The sequence below is a fragment of the Pseudorasbora parva genome, chromosome 20 (genome assembly GCF_024679245.1).
Source record: "Pseudorasbora parva isolate DD20220531a chromosome 20, ASM2467924v1, whole genome shotgun sequence".
Classification (NCBI taxonomy): domain Eukaryota; kingdom Metazoa; phylum Chordata; class Actinopteri; order Cypriniformes; family Gobionidae; genus Pseudorasbora; species Pseudorasbora parva.
Genome location: NC_090191.1, coordinates 8,586,767 through 8,599,411, shown reverse-complemented (window position 1 = coordinate 8,599,411; position 12,645 = coordinate 8,586,767). Strand labels below are relative to the sequence as shown.

At 44.9% G+C, this 12,645-nt stretch overlaps 1 protein-coding gene across 3 annotated transcripts in view; it reads left to right on the top strand.

Annotated features, from left to right (window-relative positions):
* LOC137049205 (NACHT, LRR and PYD domains-containing protein 12-like) overlaps positions 1 to 12,645 on the top strand; it is a 122,804-nt gene that overhangs the window by 57,927 nt on the left and 52,232 nt on the right. The gene's annotated exons all lie outside the window — the stretch shown is intronic.

The window sequence follows — 12,645 nt, the reverse complement described above, 5'->3', positions numbered from 1 at the left end:
GCAGATCTGTTACTATTGGTCAACCTGGGTAATAAATTAATACATTTAAACTAAATTATAATAATGTTACATAATATGCCATGGACGTGCAGTTTATTCAAAGAAAAAGCTTTATTAGAACCAACACAAACACACAACCAAATGCAAACCGTTTGAGATCTGCCCACACAACAATAGGAAGCTCACGAGAAGCCCAAAATCCTACAGCACCATGAAGTTCCTGTTTTCCGCTTCAGAGCTGTAGGTAACTAGCGCCATTCTTTCTGATTTCAGTTCATTTTTCAGACGTCTGTGGTGCGTTGCCCTGTACTTTGGAATCGCCTCTAATCTCGACTGCAGCGTGGCACAGAGCTCGGCGAGCTCCTGGCTGCGAAAGGATGGAGGTCGAACAATCCATACAGACACCCCGCCAACGATGCCATCTTCCTCATCAGACATCAGGTCTATGGTAGCGCACTTCCAAAGGCCCACATCATCCTCAGCTAACACACTCTGTCTTGCTTCTAGCAGCTGTAAAAACAACCAATAAAGACAATCAGTATTGCGTGATGTACTGCGTGAAATGCACCTGTAAAATAGTCACACTGACAAAAAAAGAACCTAATCTAATAAATCTTACCCTCTTTCTTAATCGACTCTGAGCTGAACTCTTCACAGCTTCTGTCTGCGATGCAAGAACTGGATGTTTGTACCTGAAGCTCCTGCATACTGTCTCTATGTCTTACATGCAGCTGGAAAACAATTAAATGAGAGTGATATGATCAAGTTGTGAAAACGGCGTACTGCTTCCTGTAAAACGACCAGAAAAAGAAAAAAAAACACTTTTATAAAGCAACTTACAATTGTTCTTTTACAAGGCTAATTTTAGCTTGTGCTACTTAAAAAGCTTTGCTTTAGGTTACTTTTAGCTTAGATTGGTCGCTTGTGGTGCGCCGTGGACCTGGACCAGCATCCCCACGTCCATAATGGGACACTGATCAATAAAGTGTCCCGGGTCACCACAGCGCCAACAAGCCGGCCCAGGCCTCCCCGCCATCCTAGTGGCTGAAAGTGGATCCGTGAATTGGCGTGGAGAGAGAGACGAGGATGATGCAGCAGGAAGTGGGTCGGGGGTTCCCTCCCCCGGGCGCCGGTCTGGGTGGCTCGGGACCTGGGAGGGGGAACAGGCTTAGAGGTAGAAAGGGTGGGGGAAGGAGGAGAGAGAGACGAGAGAGGGAGAGGAGCCAATGGCAGGGGATCGCCGACCCCATGACACGCCACCATCTGGTCCTCCGCCAACTCGATGGCCTGATTCAGAGACGTCAGGCGCTGGCACGAAATGCTCCAGCACCACGCAATCGATGACTTCCTCGACATCGCTTTCGTCGGCCATCAGCCACTTGCGGCACGAGTCCCGTAGCTGGTGCGCAAATACGAAAGGCCGGCCGGACTCTTCAAGCGCCAGTGTCTGGAACCGCTGGCGATGCTGTTCAGGGGTCCGGCCGACCCGCTGTAAGATGACGCGCTTAAAGGGTTACTTCAGCGATTAGCATATGGCTTTGTATCAGTAGAAATCCTGGAGTATATTCAAATGATTGTGCTTTCCCCCCTCATACCCCCCTAAGACAAGAGATTTATGCATTTTATTCCTGGAAAATTTCCTCCTATGATGCAAATTGATGATATTTGCATCATAGGAGGAATGTTTGGCCAAAGGCTAAAGACTACAGCCAGCAGAGGGAGCCATTTCCACATGTTTTGAACCCGCGCATGGGGGATGGAGATCACACTCAGAGCTCAGCTCGCAGCTACAGGCACTCATTTAAACGGAGCTATGGTGAGCAATGTAAGTCTTTTAACTTCTCAAATTAATTTCTAAAAAAAAGTTAAAGGGTTACTTCAGCGATTAGCATATGGCTTTGTATCAGTAGAAATCCTGGAGTATATTCAAATGATTGTGCCCCCCCTCATATCCCCCTGAGACAAGAGATTTATGCATTTTATTTCTGGAAAAATTCCTCCTATGATGGAAATTGCCGATATTTGCATCATAGGAGGAATGTTTAGAATAAGGCTGAAGACTACAGCCAGCAGAGGGAGCCATTTCCGCATGTTTTGAACTTGTGCATGGGGGATGGAGATCACACTCAGAGCTCAGCTCAGCTGCAGGCACTCATTTAAACAGAGCTATGGTGAGCAATGTAAGTGTTTTAACTTCTCAAATTAATTTCTATGAAAGTTAAGCTTGCAAAGGCATGAACTGAAAAGTGCCAGACTGAACTCGCGTTGAATGTATGCCACGAGTGTAGTCGCGATTACCTCAGCTCTCATCACGAGAGCTCATTAGCTCATTTATCTGACTCCAGCAGTTAGTGCTCAGTGCTGTGATACTCGTGCAGTGATTCACTCATTATATTTAACAGACACATTCAGGTTTTAATTGTAGTGTCTTCAACTCAGTCACAGTAATCCAGTAGGTGGCTTTGGGAATGGCCTAACAGGGCAGCGAAGCATTCTGGGAATTGTAGTCTTTCATCCCCATGAGACAAAAATACATTTTCTGTCTTTTCTCAGTCTACAAAGCACCAAATTCAAAAATAATTCCAAATTTCTACTACATTGATGACCCAGTTTAAATACAGATTCATCTTCCCAGCGCTGAAGTACCCCTTTAAGGTTGTCGTAAACCAGGAGGTTCTTGACTGGCAGTTGGTGTGTGGCTACCTGCGCTTCCCCAGATAACAGCGGCAGGAGCCACATTGACCAGTCATCCTTGGGCCAGTCCCGAGCCTTGGTGGACCCCTTGAAGGGGTCGATGAACCTCCAGGTCGTCCATGGGTCCCATCTTTGAGAGCGGTCAAGTCGCTGGCGGGTCTGGGGCTGGCCCGAACCTCCTGGTCTATCCAGCTCCGGAAAAGCTTGCGGTCCTCATGCTGGGCCTGGAGGAGCGCCTCAAACCTCTGTTTGCTGACACCCCCCCATAATATTTAATTATTATTTAATAATTAAATAATCAAGTAAACAGTCAGTAATCAAATAAGAACTAATAAACAAAATACGAGGACAAATAAATACAACATAAAAAAGCACTGTTTGTATCTGTATCTTTAAGTCGTTCTATTATTTAAAAAAAACGTTTAAGTCAGGCTACTGTTTTTTTTCCAGTGGTTATTTGATAGGTAGCCTATAATCTGCTATATATATAACCTATAGGTTGCTTTAACTTTAAATATTACTGCCTACTGTAATACACGGACCCAATAGCCTACTGTCACACGTCCAAAACCTATTCACTCAAGACACCTCCAAGACGGACATTTAGGCATAATCATGGGTGTATTTGATTATTATTGTTCAAGGGCATTAAGCCTATACACAAATCCGCCGTGAACTTTATGGGCGCTGCCATCTTGCCTGCCCTTTATGGGCGCTGCCATCTTGCCTGCCGCCATTACTGCGTGCCTGCGAAGTGTGTGACGGTGTGACACCTGCCGGTTTCAATGAAAGCGGATCCTGCACATTAAATAAAATGTCTGGTGAAAGGGAACATTGGGTAGACGATGTCAGACAAAACTTACAGATAAAGGTAATTTATTGACAACAGGATGTAAAAATGCATCTGCCAAATTTAATTTAATTAAGACAGCAATAAAACTGAACACTGTCATAATGAGCTCTGTTGCTAATATTAGGGCTATATTTCTGTGATCATGGAATTGTTTTACACAAACACGTTTTAAGAACATAAAATAACAAACAGTTATGAGGACTTATAAATGCATAGAGCAGCGCGCGGCAGTAAAGTAATGCACAACGCGCTGTAAATGAGAAAGGATCAAAAGAACGTAAAACCACTTAAAGACAGAAAATAATTAAAACATACATGCCCGTTACAAAGGGACTTTAAGTCACAATTACACAAATTTAACTTTGTAGTTTTCTCTATTGTTACTGACATACGAGTCCACTGCCTGAAAACCTCACGACACCTGTGATTAATACGCAGCGGCTGATCTGTGATGGTAGGATGCAGTATCTGGCCAATCCATGTTTTGTATTATTATTTAAAGTATTAAGATTTAAAAACAAATATCGTTGCATAAAATCAACTTCTTCGAAATAGGATACAGAAAAGATATAGCCTGAGGGAGCAGCTCTGAATACAAATAGGGGGAAAAATATGCATTTGTAACAAAAATAAAAATAATTTATAAGGAAAAAAAGGTAGGATTTTATAACATGGGGGGAGAATCCAGTCATTATTAAGCTATTAACCTCCTTTGAGAAGTGTTTTAGTGTACACGCTTGCTCTAAGTCCTTAGCAGTAATGGCGGCGATGCTTTACTTCCGTGTTTCGCCGGATTTGTGTATAGAACAGATCTGTATACTCACGAGCGCTGACAGGCAACAAACACACAGAATCCTCCACCAGTCTGACACCGTGTCTGACAACGTGTGTCAGGAGCAAATTTAGTTTGTGGTATACAGCGCTTTTATTAACTCTTCTTTTAATTGTGATCTTGCAGATATTATCTGCTAGATCCATCTGCTATTCATCCATCTAGAGTAATCAATTTGCCTGGTCCTTGGCACTTAGGCCTATGCAAGACGGCAGGCAAGAAAGATTCACTTTCCCTTTTACAAAGACCGTCCAAGCACCACAACATCTGTAATCCCCATAAAAACAATGTATTAAAGCTTTAAATAAATTAGACATAGTTCAATTCGATATGAATTTATTTTTTTGTTATTGAAAATAATTTATTGTGATTATTTTGCAGTGAAATGGCAAATTATGCTAGCCTGACAAGCCAGACCCACATCAAGATGTTTGGTTTGGAAACTCACCATTGACAGGGCTCAATCCGAGGGGTGGGATAAACGGTTGTCTTTCAAACTCCCTCTGCACGCGATAGGATAGCGCTTCCACCAACGAGAGCAACGAAGGTGAAACAGAGCTTGTTGATAGATTAAACATTCGCCGTATCCGGTCAGCAAAACTCCGAACACATCTTCCCTTTTTAAGAATGACTTCAGTGCCATTCTTTGTTCTTTTCTCAGAGAAAAGCTTAACTCCAAGTCTTCCAGAGTCGCGGTCAAAGCTGATTCGAAAGACCACCGTTCGCCAGTTTTTGTGTTAGGCGAATACAGCTCAGAAGGGTATTGAGAGTTGCTAGACGACACTCGCGGGGAGATTAAATTTGCTGCCGCTAGGGTGCGTCTAGATTTCGAGGCTAAAATTATGCAGGATTGCAAAAAAATGCGACACTTTGCTGATTTTGCAATGTATTCAGCGCTCGCGGAATCGCGAAAAACTGGAGGGACTGTCTAATATAATTGTCCTTTTTTGAAAGGACACCTAGTCTTTGACATAAAAGCTTACAGAAACTACATTTTTAAGAAAATCATCCTCAAATTTGAATCAAAACAGGATCAGACATTCAGTTTTATATTTAGGTTATTTTCAGGTCCTTAAAATTAAAACCTCATATTTTTTTCCATAAGGGAATAAAAAAAAGAAAAAGCAAGTCACTTACATGCATATTTCCCCTTGTTTTACTCTGTTCCTATACTACTTTGAGTTGTAAAGACTTCTGGGTAACATCATTTCAAGTGTCTAGTAGGGATGTCCCAATCCGATCACGTGATTTCAGACTTGATCGGAATCGGTTGTTACCTCCTGATTAGGACTCTGATATATGTATATTCTCATTTTTTTCATCAATAGTTATGCGGTGGCACAGAGCTAGACCCTTTTAACGCCACACAGAAACAGCAACGTGTGCGGCATGATGTCACTTTTTGTTGTACGGTTTAAATCAAGCCTACAGTACCACTCTCAGAAACTGAAGCCTCCGCACCGATTGCCCCTAGGTGAAAGGTCCAAGTATAACCGCACCTCCGTGTTTTCTAATGGACGCAAAGCAAACTAAACAATTATATTACACTTAAAATATTTTTTCCCCAAAGTTAGTTTATGTCGTTGTAGGCAGTTATCATCACGATGAATTCAATTCAATTGTTCGTTTTTTTAAAATTTGTTTTAGTTAGTTATTTGATGCTATAAAAATGGGTGTGTGACGTCATCAGTGTTGGGTAAGTTACTTTAAAAAAGTAATTAATTACTAATTACTAATTACATCATCAATTTTGTATTTAAAATACTTTACTAATTACTCTATCTGAAAAGTAATTTAATTACTCAATAAGTAATTTAACTCATTACTTCTTAAAATCCCTATAAACCTTGACCAGTTAGACAGTAGCAATTAAACTCTTAATAATTCCTCAGTCATACATGAAACAGTTTAGCCTTTAGCTTTTTAAAACATTTTAGATTTATTAAAACATACTATACGTCAACATTTTTGTGACAAATTTCAAACAGAATTCCTCTGCAAAATATCTGAATAACAAAAAATAGATTTATTCTGCAACATATCTGAACAATAAAAATAAACAATCTCAGCTTAAGAGAAGTTAATTAATGTATCAAGCTGTAAACATAAAACTTACCTTCAAAGTAATGAGTACCATATTTCATAACGTAGTCATGTGTGTTCAACTAAATGAACTATTTCATTTCTAACTCACTGTAACCTTTAGTTAACGAACAGTATTCCTCTAAAAATATCTGAGTACCAAATTTTTTAAATTATTCTGCAAAATATCAAGGTGAAAATATTCAAAACAATGTGGACCACATTTCATTCATACTGTATGCTGTCATGTTTTTCAACAAACTCATTTCTACTGCTCAGCTGTCTTCCCTGCTTCATTTTTGAAAAAGTGGTTGTATCTCATTAATGTAAGTCTCTCAAAACATTTGCTTGACAGTCTGTTCCGTCTGAGGGTGAGCACAAGATTGCCCAGGCTGAAAAGCCTTTCTACTGGTGCGCTTAATGGTGTGGCTGTGTTGTACCTCAGTGAAATGGCCTTAATCCTGGGAAACTGTCTAAGAACACTAAGCTCAGACCCTGCAGATTTCAAATATTCCATGACCTCTGTTTCAGCAGAGTAGGAAAACTCCTCCTCCTCAAATTAAAAAAAGTAATCTGTTGAGTCAGCAGGCTTGTTGTGGTGTTGAGCGTTATGCTGCTGGTCCTCAAGAGGCAACCCACGGCACTCTGTAGTAAGCATTGCCCGAACTGTGTCTTTTTTCTCTTCTTCTCTGATCCAGCGTAATTTAAATTTGGGCAAAGTGACAGCAGCCAGGAGAGCTTCTTTATCGTCCATCATAGAAGAAAAGCGTACCTTGATCGCCTATGAGTGAAAAAATATATATCAGACACTTTGATTACAAAAGTATGACAGATAATATAATATAAAAATGTATTTAAGTCATGGGTAAATATAAAAAAGTAGCAACCTGTATAAATATCATGTTACCTGAACAATGACATCAGGGAGACATGCTGTCATCCTAAGTTTATCCCGCAGTGCTAGTGTCCTGGACATTAAAATCTCCAGTGTTGGAAGAAGGGTTCCGAAAAAGCAGTTATCTTCTCCTTGCAATATGTCTAGCGCTACAGTGAGTGGCTTCAACACAATGCAATATTCCTTTATGAACAGATACTCCCGATCAGTGAAGCATTTTATTCCAAACTGAGAGCAAACAGTATTTAACTCAGCAACTGGAATGTCAGTGATCCTGGACAGGGCGTCGTGAAATGAATTCCATCGGGTTGAAGTAGGCACTATGAGTTTTTTCTTGAAAAAATTCTCTACCAACTCTGAAGCCACAGAAGCCAGGGGGGCGGGGCCGCTGGGGGCGGGTGGTGACAATGGCTCTGGTTTCACACCCTCCCCGCGCTCATTCTCCAACCCACTCCCCGCCGCAGGGGCGGCGGGCAGGCCTGGGCTGGCCTGCTGGTGGTGCGGTGATCCGGATCATTTTGTGGACCGATGTCCGATGATGGACATCGGAACAATGATCCGGATCCCGAACGTCCAGCGGGCCACCCCCGATCAAGCAGGAGAGTACCAAATTCCTGGGGGTATCAAGGGGGGTACATATCAGGCTTTGGTGGATTCAGGATGTAACCAAACCTCGATCCATCAAAGCCTGATGCAGCCTGGGGCATTGGATACAAGCCGCATGGTTAAGGTGCGGTGTGTGCACGGGGATGTGGTGGAATATCCGGTTGTCCCAGTCACGATACAGTTTTGGGGGAAAAAGCATAATGTAGAGGTGGCGGTTAGTCCCCACCTCCGGCATCCGCTAATTCTGGGGACGAATTGGCCCGCCTTTCCGGCTTTATTGGGGTCGCTATGCGCGGATGCCGCTTGGGAGAAAAAGGCGAGGAGGGGGGCGGCGCGAGTGCAGCTTGGAGAGACTGAGGCGGGACCCTTGGGGACAGCTTCAGAGGAACCGAGCGGGATCGAGAGACTGATTCTCTCGGACCGCGATGACTTTCCTCTGGAGCAGTCACAAGATGAGACCCTCAAAAATGCCTTCCAGCAGGTCCGATCGATTGACGGCCAGCCTCTCCAACCTGCCTTGCCTGTCTCGTATCCGTATTTTGCCATAATAAAGGATCGGTTGTATCGAGTGACCCAAGACACTCAGACAAAGGTAGATACAACCCAGTTGTTAGTACCAAAGAGCCACTGGGAAATGCTTTTCCAGGCGGCTCACTCTAATCCAATGGCGGGCCACCTGGGACAGGCGGCCACGCTGAATCGCCTCATGACCCGATTTTTTTGGCCAGGCATTCATGACAATGTGCGCAGGTGGTGCGCGTCTTGTCCGGAATGTCAGTTGGTGAATCCACTGGCCGCCCCAAAAGCGCCGTTGCGCCCCCTTCCATTAATGCAGGTCCCCTTCGAGAGAATTGCGATGGACCTCATCGGGCCATTAGAGCGATCCATACGCGGACATCGTTTTGCATTAGTCATCGTGGACTACGCAACACGATATCCGGAGGCAGTGGCTCTCCGCAACATCTCCGCGAAGAGTGTTGCGGACGCACTGTTTCGACTGATCTCCCGAGTGGGGATTCCGAAAGAAATCCTCACTGATCAAGGCACGGCGTTTATGTCACGCACATTAAGCGAACTCTACGGATTATTGGGCATTAAATCCATTCGAACAAGCGTCTATCACCCACAAACGGACGGCTTGGTCGAACGGTTTAATCGCACTCTTAAATCCATGATCCGTAAGTTCGTACAGGAAGACGCCAAAAATTGGGATCGGTGGTTAGAACCCCTCTTATTTGCCGTGCGGGAGGTTCCGCAAGCCTCCACGGGGTTTTCCCCCTTCGAGCTTCTCTACGGACGGCAGCCCCGGGGGGTGCTGGACGTCCTACGAGAAACTTGGGAGGAGGGACTTTCTTTGGCCAAGAACGAAATTCAGTACGTGCTGGACTTAAGAACAAAACTCCACACCTTGGGGCAGCTATCTAGGGAGAATTTGTTGCAAGCCCAGGACCGCCAGAGCCGGTCATATAACAGGGGTACGAAGCTACGCAAATTCACACGGGAGAGAAAGTGCTCGTATTACTCCCTACGTCGAGCTCTAAACTAATGTCAAAGTGGCAGGGGCCGTTTGAGGTGGCACGACAGGTTGGAGACCTCGATTATGAAGTGATACGATCCGATAGGAACGGGGCACGTCAAATATACCACCTCAATCTCCTTAAGAAATGGAATGAGGTGGAATCAGTGTTGTTGGCGACGGTGATCGGGGGAGAGGATGATCTCGGGCCAGAGGCGAGCACAATCGGTCGCGCTGGCCCCTGGGGGAGATCACCTCTCACCGTCCCAACTCACTGATTTATCGAAACTACAGGCGGAGTTCGCCGACGTGTTTTCGCCCCTACTGGGACGTACCAATTTAATTCAGCACCATATCGAGACCGAGCTGGGCGTGGTAGTTCGCAGCCGGCCGTATCGCTTGCCTGAACACAAGAAAAAGGTAGTTCAGGAGGAATTAGGGGCAATGCTCGATATGGGAGTAATAGAGGAGTCCAACAGTGCCTGGGCGAGCCCGATAGTTTTGGTCCCTAAGACCGTCGGCTCGGTCAGGTTCTGTGTGGACTACCGCAAGGTGAATGCAGTGTCGAAATTCGACGCGTATTCAATGCCGCGGGTTGACGAGTTGCTTGATCGGTTGGGCACGGCTCGATTTTATTCGACATTGGACTTAACAAAGGGCTATTGGCAGATCCCCTTGTCTCCATTGTCCAAAGAAAAGACAGCTTTCACCACGCCGTTTGGATTACACCAATTTGTCATGCTTCCTTTCGGGTTGTTCGGGGCACCCGCTACCTTTCAGCGCCTCATGGACAGGATTTTGCGTCCCCATGCCGCATATGCTGCTGCCTATCTGGATGATATCGTGATTTACAGTCACGATTGGCAGCGGCATATGCAGCATGTCAGGGCGGTCTTGAGGTCGCTGAGGGGAGCGGGGCTCACGGCCAACCCGAAGAAGTGTGCGATTGGGCGGGTGGAAGTAAGGTATCTGGGCTTCCACTTGGGTCATGGACAGGTGCGTCCCCAAATTGATAAGACCGCCACAATTGCAACCTGTCCGAGACCCAAGACCAAAAAGGAGGTAAGGCAGTTCTTGGGGCTGGCGGGATATTATAGACGGTTTATACCAAATTATTCGGACCTCACCAGCCCTTTGACTGACCTTACTAGAAAGGGGCTACCAGATACGGTCCAGTAGACGGAGCCGTGCCAGCAGGCCTTCACCCGAGTTAAGGCTGCTCTATGTGGCGGGCCGCTTTTACACTCCCCTGACTTTTCTCTCCCTTTCTTGTTGCAGACTGACGCGTCGGACAGGGGGCTGGGCGCAGTCCTGGCCCAGGAGGTGGAGGGGGGAGAGCGGCCGGTGCTGTACATTAGCCGCAAGCTCTCAAAGAGAGAGACTAAGTACAGCACCATTGAAAAGGAGTGCCTTGCCATCAGGTGGGCCGTTCTCACCCTCCGCTACTACCTTCTGGGGCGGGAGTTCACCCTCTGTTCGGACCACGCTCCTCTCCAATGGCTCCACCGCATGAAGGATACCAACGCGCGGATCACCCGTTGGTATCTCCCCCCCCCCCCCCCCATCTTCAGCCTTTTAAGGTCCAGGTGGTCCACAGGGGGGGGGGCTGCAGGCCGGCCTGAGTCGGGCGGTGGGGGTATGTGGCAAGGGGGGCGTGGTTCAGCGAGGTCTGCAGCGGGAGAGAGAGCCGCGGGACGAGCGGTAAGTGAGTGGGTTGGACGCAGATTAATAACACCTGTCTCTTGTTCCAGTAATGAGCGCGGAGAGGGTATAAAAAACATCGGTGGAACCGGAGACCAGAGAGAGAGAGAGGGACTGCTGACGCGACACACACACATGGACACTGAGAAACTGAGCACGTTGACCCGGAAGCGGATGTTTGAACCGGAACCCGGAAGTGACTGAGAGAAATACACACTCGCTGAGAGTGTACAGAGACTGATTTTTTGTTATATAAATAAAGAGCGTCAGCAGTCAAGCCGACCCCCCTTGTCCTCTTCCTTCCTCACAAAACGAACTTTATCACAGGCTCGTCCAAATGTCGGCAGTCGTGGAAATATATTCCAAACTATTGAATGTCCCCTTAAGCTCAATTTCCATGTTGTTGTAGCACTTATCTAAGTAAGATGAAAAAGTTTTTCGATCAGGCAGGGCTGCTTTTGTGCCATACATGGGTGTTTTGTTTAATATGAGCCTAAAAGACGGAGATTCGACAGTGCGCAGCGGTAGCATCTCTTCCACTATGTAGCCTGCAATAATTTTTTTAAGCTCACCTTCAGTCACTTTCTGCACTGCCGATGTAAAATCAAGTTTTGCCTGCTTAACAGGGGTTGCCGCAGTGTTATCTGTCGATGAACATGGATCACTCAAAAGTGTTCGTCGATGCTGTCTATTCAGGTGCTTCAGTAGGTTACTTGTACTATTGACCGCGGCCGACAGTTTTTTCTCACCAGGACATAGTTTACATTTTACTGTAATGTTCTTGTCTACCTGAGACAAAAATGTGAAGTAATTTGAATATTTCCATTTGGTAAACAGCCACTCGGTTCTGCCGACATCTTCTGCTTCAGACAGCTTCACAGGCAACTGGCGCAAACTCACAAGCAGCTGTTCTACGATTTTAAAGAGGCCGCTTTCACGTTTACATTTAGACGATACATTTAGATTTTAATTTGATTATTGATTTATACAGAACTGTTTAACTAATTTACAGTATGTAACGCAAGTACATTACAAGTAACTGTAATTAAATTACCTAAAAATGAACAGTAATCCCTTACTATACTTTTTCAATGGATAAGTAATTTAATTACAGTTTAATTACACTTAGTAACACGTTACACCCAACACTGGACGTCATGATTGACAGCTGAGATTGACGTCTTCTCTGAGTGAAGTTGTCACTAAGGCACTAACAGACTTTTTTGGATGGATTTTTGGGAGCAGATTGGAGCTTTAGCTTTAGCTTTAATTTCTACATTTCCATAACTGTTTATTTCACACAAACATAATTAATTGTTCTGCATCTGTGAGAGTATTGGGTGGGCTTTTGATATTGTCGTTGTACTGCGCAACTCCGGTCCCGGGCATTTTTTTTTTATTTAGTGTTGCACTAAAATCCAAAAGTAAAGAATTCATGTTATTTATTACTTGATTGTTCAAGCTAC